The sequence below is a fragment of the Argiope bruennichi genome, chromosome 2 (assembly GCF_947563725.1).
Source record: "Argiope bruennichi chromosome 2, qqArgBrue1.1, whole genome shotgun sequence".
Lineage (NCBI taxonomy): Eukaryota > Metazoa > Arthropoda > Arachnida > Araneae > Araneidae > Argiope > Argiope bruennichi.
Window position 1 is genome coordinate 44,200,439 of NC_079152.1, and position 12,646 is coordinate 44,213,084.

The window sequence follows — 12,646 nt, forward strand, 5'->3', positions numbered from 1 at the left end:
GATATCAGGTTCCATTCAAGATTTCTCGTGAATGCTTTGATGCACTTTAAATTCATCAAGAATCAAATATTCTAAAATTAATATGATGTGAAAATTATCTATAGCGATGTGAACTTCAAATGTCTGTCTTCTCATTGTGATTCTGCTTCAGAATTATGTGACCATGTCAGTTTCGAGGAGGAAACTCTACACGAGATAAATTTCTAATTTAATCCTTCAGTCAAGTCTGACTCGTCATTCAGAAGCATACATCATTTTCGCATTCTTGCTAGATAATGATTATTATAAAAACTTTATAATAACAAAATCTCTTGCACTATTTTTAAGAATTATAACAAACCTGTAACTACGTTTTTTAGCTGCCTAAGCACTAAAGGGAACCCTTGCATTAACATAGATATAACGATCCATTTCCTTTCTTTTCGCAGTTCCGAATGTTAATGATTTTATAAATCCTATTTTACCTTCCAAAATTCCCTTTGATTTTCATAAGTTGCTAACATGTGTATGTGTGTGTATTTTGACACTATCATTTTGTTTGCTGCTTGCCAATTCGCATTGTTTCATTTTTTTAAATTTTTTGTTTACTTCATTTTGCCATTTTAGTTGTTAGCGGTAGAGATCGAAATATTGCATAACCATAATATTTTATAATGCCTGCTTTTACACTCCCGGGCATGTAATTCAGTTTCTTAGAATTAACAGGATAGCAACACTTATGATTTTTCCCTCTCTTCATATCCTCAATCATTTTTCTAACATTATTAATGCAATATTGATCAAAATAAAAGTTTTGATGTTTAGAATTTATTTATGAAGAGGTACCTGGAAAATAGGGCATCATTTCGTATACATATATATTGTTCAAACTAAAGGGATTGATTTGTAAGGAAATAAATGAACAAATCAATTCCAGGCTAATTCCTCACTAGGCTAAAATGGTGTTGAAAGTAAATTTAAGCGGAAATATAGACACAAACTTATAGGAATATTTCAAGAAATTGTTTCAAAATGAATCGGCATTTTATTACAGAAATAATGACAGAGCAGTTATGTTTCATTTTCAATATTTAACAGCTTTTTTAACATACTTTCAATTCATTTGTTGATTTTATAATACACAACTAAGTTTTCTGAATTTTTGCCTCTTTTACTTCATAAAATTGTTTGCAAAATATGTTCGTAGTGTTTTCTTTCAAAATGATATATTACATTTAGTTTAAAAATAGTTCTATCAGTAGTAGAATGCCTTATGTCTTATTTGCCTTATATGCACTTTTGTTATGTCCTACAACTCGGTAAAATTATCCAGATTTACAGAAAACGGATTCTTTTTTAAATGCATCCAAAATTACCATGATTTAAAATCAAACCAACGAAAAAAATTTCATAATTCTCATTGCAAAAAATAAACTGTAAATATTGAAAATACAAATGAAATTATTAAAAAATATATTGTAAAAAAACTCAGTAAATATTAATCAATTTTGTACAATGTTTCCTTCTTTTTCATGCTAATTTTACTGCAAATTAGCAGAAAAAATGTTTCTCTGTAATACTGCTTTTTGCCCTGATGGTGAAAATCGGTTTGGTTTTATAAACAAAATTTTCCAAATATTAAAGAAGTTAAACAAAAAATTCGTATTTTCGCATAAAATAGACTTTTGAATGTAGTCATCTAAAAATCCGTAGATCTAAAATGTGAAAATTTTGTAAAAACTATCATTAGATTCAATATCGAACTTTATGAAACATTTTTATTTTTGAATACCTCAGATAATCAGCAGGCAGATTTTTTTCTTTATTTATTGGTTACACTTTATTGATTTTAAAAATGATCAGGATGGGATTGTTTTGGAATTTTGATATTTTTTAATATATGTAATAGGCATTTAAATTTTTTTCTTCCTTTTTATAAAAATTAAAATATTATCGTTTATCTATTTATTTTAAATTAAACAATAATATTAAGAAATTGCTAAAAAACTGGCTACTCGTGAATATTATACGAAAAGGGATCTTTGATTTCACCATTGTTATTTATTTACTTCTATAATTTCACTGGTATCGCTATGCAAAAGCACTTGGTTGATATAATTATTAAAATTATGTTGATGTTTTTCAATCTATTGCACTTTTATGTCTACAAAAGGGTGTGCACATCTTAAATCTAAAATTTTTTGAAATTATCAATTAAAAATGTATATATTTTAGGAGAAAAGAATTTTATAATTTCTATTTTATGTACGTATTAGGAATACTAATATTTTTTCTCTATATTTATTGAGAAATATGTAATTATCAGTGTTACATCTGCAATGCTGAATGTTTCCGTTATTGAATTATTTAGTTAATGATCATTGCTTTTTGCAGCAAAATCAATTTTCGACGATTTTTTTCCATGAAAAGGATCCAAATATTTGCACTAAAATTTACCAAGAAGCTTTAAATAAGTTTTTTTAAAAACATTACAAAAGCATTTAATTTGCTCGACTTATTGAAATAATGGACATGCATGGACCAATTTTTGCAACATTTTTTTGAATAAGATTATTTTTATAATAAACTAATCTCTTTTTAAAATCTGAATTCATGTATAAACGATACTAATACAGATATAAAATTTTAACTTTTATTAAAATGTTAAAAGGAACTTTTCTATTTTATTTTTATATCAAAAATCTTTTTTTTTGATTAAAAAATATTATTGATCATTATTCCAAAATTTTATCGAATTACCAGAATTTGACAATAATAATAATAATAAAGAGCTGTTTATAATCTCGATCATATCTTTTGTAACATTTTACAATTCTGTGACTAAGCCTTATACAATCTCCAAATAAAAATATATTTCAAATATAAATATATTCCAAGTATAAATGTTATTCTTCCAATTTAATTAGTTGCTAGGTTATCGACAGCTAAAATTCACACAAATGCTAAAACCTTTTTTTATATTCTATCTTCACAAGCAACTAAAAACGATACTAAAAGAAACTTGAATCTGGAGTAGAGGATCTCGAATCCATTCACATTAGAAAAGAAGGAGCTAAAAATCAATATGGTAAAGGAAATTCCTTGTTATAAAAATATAAAGGCGGTCTATAAATAACTGAGATAACCTGAAACATGAGCTGTAAGTAAGGAAGGAAGGATTTATTTCGTATTAGTTTTCCCAGTAGGGACGTTTCGATAATTTATCTGAAACTTTTATTTGAAATTTAAACAGATGATGTCTGCAACATTTAATCCATACGGCTAGGAAGCGATTTTGAGTATTTGGTTGCTTTCCAGAGTTTATTTTGGCAAAGAAATTCAATAGAAAGTTTGAAAATAGGCAAGCTTAAAATGACTGTCATATAAAAATTAAAACATATTCTGTAAATTGAAAAATAGAAAATTCTAAAATTCTGTCTGAGATAATATAAAGATCAGAAATATAGTTAAACTTTGAGTATGTTATCAATTCAAACGGAAAAAGCTGAGTGATGGAAATATTTTCGATATTTAATGCAATTTTAATAATCAGTAATTTAGAAATGTATGACTATGAAATATTTATATTTATTTAGAAGGAATAGAAATGAAATAGAGTTTATTTTTTATCACAAAAAGTGTTTTTTTATCACTTACACAAGAAGATGATATCTGCTGTTGATGAAGTGATATGTTAGTACAGAATAGAGCATTTTGGGAATAATAACCTACATATATTCAATGTATCGTCCTCCAATTACAGTCTCTGCTGGTAAATGAAAAACCACATGTTTTGATGCATTAAACATTTTTTATAGTAGCTTTTTTTATTTTCTCTTGTACTTGTATAGAGAAAGTACAATAATCGTCAAAAAATTCGAACTCGAGCTTTTGACGAATCTCTACATTTTAGACTTCTCTGATATCGCAAAACACATTTTTGAAAAATGTCCGTCTGTCTGTGACAAAGATAAATCAAACGCGCTCTGAATTGGACGACAGAGATTTGCTATAAGGTCTTTACACCAAATTTGCAGATTTCTATCAAATTTTGAGCAAATTCTGTTCAAAAGTCCATCTGTCCTGCTGTTAGAATATAATTTAACACATAATTACGAAAAGATGTGAGCTAGATAGATAAAATTCGGTACCATTTATAGTGTAGACGCCTGTCAAATTTTGAGCCAAATCCGACTACGAGTTGATTGTCTGTTTGATCTGTACTTTCAGAAACAAGTAAAAGCGAAAACTTAAATATATCATATCTGGTATGACATTCTGTGACTACATACAATTTTACGTCAGATTTTTGTTTCAATCGTTTAGAAAAACGTATGGTTTGATGAAGATGATTATGAAATTTGAAGAGGCTGGAAACTAGGGTGTACTGCCAGAAAGAAAGTGGAAATCGATTGCGAATGAAACTGTAGAAGCTTGGATGTGCTGCCAGGAAGATGGTGGAAACCGATTGCGAATGAAACTGTAGAAGAAGTCGCTACTACTGTGGTTGAAAGAGCCTCCAGTTCCAGCTATTCTTCAGCAAGTGCTCGATCGGTGTCACTCGAGTTTCTATTCTGTGGTCGGCAGTACGAAAAATTATGCAATCCATTTTAAAATGGCATCCAAATAAGATCCACCTAATGCACTGTGAATTTGCTTTCCGAGTTTTGGCGAGAATGGAAGTTGATGACGCGTGCCCTTGGCGAATTCTATATCAGATGATCCACACTTTTCTTTAGATAGAACTGTGAATAATCCAAAAATTGCTGCATATGGAATGTGTCACCACCTAATGTCTTGCACCAACAACCACTGCAAAATGAATATGGTGTGGATTTATTGTTGATTTTATCTCGAACCGTTTTTCTTTGAAACTCTCATTCCTTAAGACCTTAAAAACATGTTATGGCACGAGTGCACGATATAGTGAACTTCTTCGACAGCAGGTCATTCCTGCTTTACAGGAACTGCAGTGTTTTCAGACCATTGTCTTCATGCAAGATGGAGCAACACCTCACATTGGACGCCAAGGCAAAGAACTGCTTCGTGCTAACTTTGGCGAGAATTGTATAGTATCCAAATCTTTTCTGGATGCCTGGTCTCCTTATATTTACCCAACTTAAATCACTCTCATTTCTAGTTTTGAGTATTTTCAAAAGACTGTGTTTATGGAGGGAAAATTAGGACTTTACCTTTGAAAGCCAACTTTACACGCTATGTTTCTGAAAACCTCACGGGCTTCTTCGAGATACCATAGAATTATAATGCATTTTAAGCGCTATAATGCACTTTCAACATTAATTGATGTTAATGGAGCACACATTATGCACAATCTGTAACTGAATAAATTTTAATAATTCTGACATTTTTTATCCTTCTTTAGACATCACAATTTCCCTTGGTGTTCAAAATTTGAACTATTTTTTATTGCAGAAATATTTTTTCTATAATCCATATAACGTATATACCAAGTTTCATCAAAATCCAAAAGACAGAAAGGAGTTCTAGAGGAGTGTGTATAGGGTCACTTTAATTATAACCACCTTATATGCAGTCATGATATAATTTCGTTAAATAAAAAATCAGATTGATAACCTAAACATTCAATTCAAATCATTTCAAATTCATATTCATATTTTATATGACATTAATAAACATTAAAAAACATGAAAGCAATATATTAATTTCTGTTTTGGCATAATTTTAACAATTTTTAAGCATAATACCATGCATATAAATTAAATCTATAGTTTCAATCTGCTAAATTTGGCTCTTACTTTATAATCAACCATCTGGCTTCCACGAGGTTTTCTCACATATTTTTCACTTATAGTCTTATTCCCCCTCACCCCTCAAATAAATTATGAATCTTAAATAAGGACGAAACTACCTTGCATGGCATTAGTGAAAACTAGTTACGAAATATAGATCTTTGGCGCGTGATTCTAACATTTTTACTGAATCTATCGAATGAATATGTATTCTGAAAGCCTTTTCGCCAATCCAATGAATCCAAAACTTAAGATGAAATTAAAATAGCCACAAGATAACATACCGAATTTCATTAATTTAAGTCACGTGTATGTGCGATTCCATTTACTTGCAAGCAAAGTTACATACCGACAGATGATCATTTCTTCGGCAGATTGATGGAAAATTTTGCTAAGAATTCCTATTTTAAATGCTAAATGTGTTAAACGAAATTTTATCTTCCAAGCTTTTTGAATTTTGAAGTCATCGAATTCACTTATAGTCGAACAGACAGACAGATAGAATTTCTGTGAATGTATATTTCTATCAAAATGTGATAGAACCCTACAAATTTGATCATAATTCCATTAAACCAATTTAAGCCATCCGACTCAAAACGTTTTTAAGTTATCTTGTTTATAGACAAACAGACATAATGCCAAAACTTTTTTTTCGAGTCGGTGAAAGTTGTAACGCGGGGATTCATAAAAATCTGGAATTCAAATTCTTTTGGTAATTATAATATTTTCTCCGTACTTTCTATACAAAAAATTTAAAAAAAGCTAGAAGAAAATTATGAACATGACAATAAAGATTTTTCATTTTCATTTCCAAGAAATACATACTAAAACCTTACAAATAAAATGAAAAAGTATGTACTAAAAAATCAAAGGAAATAAATACATCAGAAATGGATAAAAATTGTGATATTTTACATCCGCAAAAAATAAGAAATTATGAAAACATGTTAGAGTGGGTTTTTTTTAATCTTTTACGAAATAAAAAGTACTTTTTATAATAAAAAAAACCATCTTTTGGATGTTTTTATTTCATTAAATTTTTTGTTACCATTCGTAAATTTATGTTTGATTTTTTTTTTTTCGTTTGGAAAATATTTGTGTGCTTCAAAAAAAAGATGATTACCCGTCCGCTAGAAATTTTCTGTTGAAAAAATGCACCGAAGGCATTCTGTGTAATATGTTTGGCGACAAACAACACACCTGATGAAGAGAGTGGCAACCCTGAAGTTGTACCATGTCTCTGGTGGTTGTCATGGCAACAAGACAGCAGTCAACAGTGACATCTCGTGGTGACACACTTCTCTTACTCTTTATGAAATTATGGGTTCACGAAGGAATAAAAACCCGCATGAAAAAAATCCTAAGCGAAAAAAAAACCATAAAAAGTAAAATAAAATATTTTCCTTTCTGCTCATTTCTTTCATTTGAGATCATAAAACAAGTCTCACTGGAATGTAATGACGGAAAATGGAATTTCGTATTTGTCAGAAGCTTTTCATACGTAGGATAAAGAAGCATCTTATTTGGTTTTCATACCCAAAAAGCTGATGGAAATTATTGTTCTCACAAATTCCTTCTTTTTACAAAAGAGGGCATTCTTTTCTTTCTTTTTTTTTCAATGAAAACTTTCCACCAAAAATTAAATTTAAAAAATAATTTATATAATTAATAATTCAGTAACTTTGAATTTCATGATAATTAACATTATCCTATACAAATTTACATTCCTCTTATTATACTCTCTTTTTTTTCATTTATAAATTGAATGTATGGTAAGAACACAAACAAAGCAAAGATGTTTCCATTTTTTTTCTGTATCGAAATAATTCTATTTTAAAGATTTGCATAGTTGACTTCCATCCTGCAATTCATTTAAAAAATTATAATATTTAAATTATCATAGAAAAGCAGCTAAATTATTTTTTATCAAGCATGAAAAAAATATTTGCATGCAAAAACATTTCAGTTCATTGTTGTTCAATTACAGATAGAAATTCTTAAAATAAATTATTACTGACTTTTTGCAAAATAAATAAATATTAAACTGAGCTAAAACAGAGAAATAACTCACTAATAAAATACGACACGGTCCGTTCTTATGGAATTTGCATTGATTATGCAGAAACAACAAAGGAATAAAGCTTTGAAATTTCAGGCCATAAGAAAAAATTTCGGATTTTGTTCAAATTTCATAACTGTTTATAACTATAGTAGTTTTGTCAACTGATTATTTACCTATTATTTTGTACTATTTAACAAAAGCAAAAATGTAAACATAAATAGATTATCTGTTATCTAAGTAAATAATTTTTCTAAATATGTTTAAAACTTCTTAAAGTTGTACATTTTTATGTCTCCTTATCTAATTTATTTTTAAGAAGCATATAATATTTTTTCTAAATATCATACGGATTTTTTTCTTTTGAGGAAAAATAATTCGGATCTGTATATATTTCTTCACAATTTGGGAACACTTAAAGCCCTGGGATATTATCAATTCTGATTTTATATCTATAATTTAATTGCCACTGAATATTATAATCTATAATTTAATCCTATTATATCTTGCTTTACCTTAAAATACAACTGAATTATATTTTTCTTTGTATTTTAGAAATGGTGTGATTTTTCCTAGTTTAAGAATATATCTTCTTTTTCGAACTGTACATTTCTACATAATTTAGAAGAACGGAAAACTCTTATCTTTCATTTTTTTTTTTTCATCCATGCTTTTCTGTGGATTTCGCCTGATATCAAGAATTTAAATGCACCTTTTCTTTCGGAACGAAAGGAAAAGAAATTTAATCTCACTCTAAATAAATGCAATTTGTGCAGCGGCGTTTCACTTTCGCAGAAAAATACACCAATAGTTTTTGTTTTGAAAAGGGAATTCCATCCTCAAACAACTTGCTGTCGGCAAGGCTAAAGATATTATTTTTTTATTGACTGCTTCTTTTTTGGCATAAACAAACCATCTTCTATTACCGAAGCATTAAAACTGTGAAACGTTAAATAAAATAGCTTGTGGCTAAGTATCAATAGAAATTTATTTTTCGAATAAATATTTCAGATAAGAATCGTATATAATTTTTTTTCTTTATTTTGCATAAATTATTTCTAGTTTACCGCAATGTGCATTTTAAAAATGACTAGTTGTTAGTTTTATTTTAATGTGCTAGAGATATGAATTTATTGTGTAAGAGTTTTAAGATAAAAGTCAATAAAACATAATAAGAATTTAATTTTGATACCAAACCTGATTTCTTCAATTAAAATAATTAGATTAACAACAAAATGATTAAAGTATGTAACTTTATACTTCAAGTAATTATATTTAATTTGGCTTTTCTAACCAAATTTCTGGAAAATATAAGAAAAGCACGCGATTAAATAATTTATGTGAAGATGAAAACGTTTTGAATCTTAAAATAATAATGTTGTTTGTTGAAAATTAAAAAAAAGTTTACTTTGAAAAAATTGCTAAAATTCAAAATAATTTGCATGAATATTAAATTGGTATCATTGAAAGGATAATTTCTTGAATTTGAAGATGCCTTTGTAATAATTTTGTGCTGTAATATTTTCGGAACCTACAACGGTAAATACGTCAAATTTTCACTTTATTTTAAATTAATCAAATTTCAAAAATCTCGTCTAAATGTGTATATTCCCAGGCTCAAAATATTTATATGGACAAGTCCGAAAGCTTTAAATCAAATAATCTAGTCCGTATAATGCCAACATACACACATTCATATTTATTATTAGAGGACTTCGGTGGCCTGATGGTAAGATCTTGGCTTCGGCACCGGAGGGCTTCAAATTCGAGACCCTCTTCCACTGAAGAACCGTTGTGTAAGCGGGTCTGGTACGCTTGTAATCCGTCGGGGCCAAATATCGTCCTGGTGGTGTGGTGTGAAAGCTTGGAGTGGGGCTGCTAGCTCAAGTGTCGCCCTCGTTATCTGACCTCAGTTCAAAAGTACGAGCTCTGCCCCAAAATAGCCCTTGTGTTGCTTTAAAACGGGACGTTAATATAACTAAACTAATCGCGATATTACAACTTGACTTAAAGTTGACTTATGAAAGACTTAAAGTGACGAATAAGTCAACTTAAAGTTGACTTATTCGCCACGTAAATTGCACCGATATTTAACAAAATCCTTTTCTCTTAGCCTTCAACATTATAAGAAAATAACGCAATTAAATAATCTTAAGCAACAATTCTGTTTGTGGAAAATTAGGTAAAATTATATATAGATTACTTTACAAAATTATTAAAATTTGAAAGAATTTCAATGAATATTAAATTGATATCACTGAAAGAATAAGTTTTGTGAATTAGAAGATGATTTAATAATTATTTTTGCGATATAATATTTCCGGAACCTACTGTAGAGAAACGCAAAAATTTCATTTTATTTTAAATTAATTAAAATTCTAAATAATAAAATTTGAAAAATATCTTTTTGATACATATTTCTGATGAAAAAAGAAAGGTTGCTAAAAATAACAAATATAATAATTTTTTTAATCAATTCTTATTAGAATATTAAGTATAGAAAATATTTTATTAAAATTCTGATGGTAAAAAAAATTTCATTCCTAAGGATCTGAATGAAAGTCTAACAAGAAAATGAAAATTGAATTGGATAGCAAGAGAAATAGAATTATTAATCATTAGAGTGGAAATTAAAATATTCTATGAATGTTATTAAGCTTATCCCAATTTTATCATATTTTCCATATCGACGCCTGGCTTCTTTTTACTTTGCTTGCTAATTTTTAGTTTTAAAAAAATATGTATTTTGATACATTAATAATATTTATTTATTAAAAAATATTTTCATTATTTTCTGTTTTTTAACCGTTAATATATTTTATCATTCATTATTAATATATTAATTACACAACCTTGTTATTATTTTTTGCCAAATTGCTTATCAAATGACGCTTTTTATTGAGTGATAAACAAAATAAAATTAACCGATTAAGTGATAATTAAGTTCTGAAAAAATTATATATTATGTTGTCATCAATAACAAGCAATTGTATAGATTTTCAGAATTTTAATATATCAGATTTTTAACATTTTGTACATTTCTGAGTTTTTTTTATGATTGTACATTTTTTTTAATATCTTTTGAGTTTTACTGGCAATTAATCGATTAATTTAATTAAACTTTATTCCATACTCATGGCATCATCTGGTAACAAATTTTTTGAAGAATAATTTCAAGATTACATAATTTCTATGATAATACCATAGATATGCTTATTTTGATTACTTTCTTACTATTGCTTTATTTGATACTCTAATTAAATAATTATTTTTTTTTAAAAAAATCATATATTAAAATTATATTTATTGTCCTTTAAGAAAATATTTTATTCTGGTTGTGAATGCAGCGATAATAAGGAGATAATATATATAAATCCATTGTTTTCAAAGATGAAACTAGTAATGTTAAATATGAGCATTTAAAAATAACGAATTCTAATACTATGCATAAAATCAGGGGATATGTAAGGCAATATTATGCAATACATAGCATCTACATATATATTTTAAAATATAAAAAAAGTAATCTATCGTTTCTTTTTTCTTATATTTCTAATTTGCTTCTCATATCTTTGATCAATTTGAAGATCAAAAGGCAGTATCTGACTATAAAAAAAGCTTGACCTGATAATAGAGAAGTCAGCAGATTTCAAAACATAAGCGTTAATCGTTAATTTTAATTTACGTTTATTATACACTATAAAATATGTTCATTACATTTTAGATGCTCCTTAATTTTGCATTTCAATTCAAAATCCAAATTTTGATGCAGTAAAAAAAGTCATTTCTTGGTAAACAAAAAAAAATTTAGCATGCATTTTCTTAAACTTGATTTGTTTTATGTTTGTAAACTTCAACATTTATATTGTAAAAATCAGCACTTCTTTATATACCAGATTTATAACATTTTGTACATTTCTGAGTTTTTTTTATGATTGTACATTTTTTTTAATATCTTTTGAGTTTTACTGGCAATTAATCGATTAGTTTAATTAAACTTTATTCCATACTCATGGCATCATCTGGTAACAAATTTTTTTAAGAACAATTTCAAGATTACATAATTTCTATGATAATACCATAGATATGCTTATTTTTATTACTTTCTTACTATTGCTTTATTTGATACTCTAAATAAATAATTATTTTTTTAAAAAATCTTATATTAAAATTATATTTATTGTCCTTTAAGAAAATATTTTATTCTGGTTGTGAATGCAACCAGTTTTTTAAAATTGATCTGCTCTAAAAATGGCACAATTCAAAATTATTTTGCCATTGATTCCTAACAAATTGTTCTCTCTTATTTGAGACGAGTAAGGCAGAAAAAGTAGACAGGAAATATTATAAGTCAATTAATTAGATAAGAAAGCGATCCATTCCTTTTGGTAAAGAAAAGTCTTTTGGGTTGATGCCGAATGGTGTCGCTTTTCTTCTTTCTCCTGCAAGCAGAAATGCGGACGTATCCAGTAATCTTATCTGCAAGAAAAGTGACACATAATCAAATAAAATATAAGTTATTTTCTTGTAACTGGACTTCAGGGGCACTTATGGGATTTGAGCGAAGCGATGCAGCCAATCAATATACGTTTTTCCGACTCGCTTCATCTGAAGAAGAATCTTTTTACAAAGTATCTCTTCAAGACAAACAATGCTATAACGTATATTTCATGTAAAAATTGAAAAAGAACTAATTGGAAATTATTAAATTTGTGGAGGTCTGCGCTATGTTAAAAACTTCATAGTTAAATGAGGCAGAAAAAAAAAGAGTTTGTTTAGTTTCAAAAAAAATATACAAAGAAAATACATTGTCTTTCATCACGTTTTGTTTAATTTG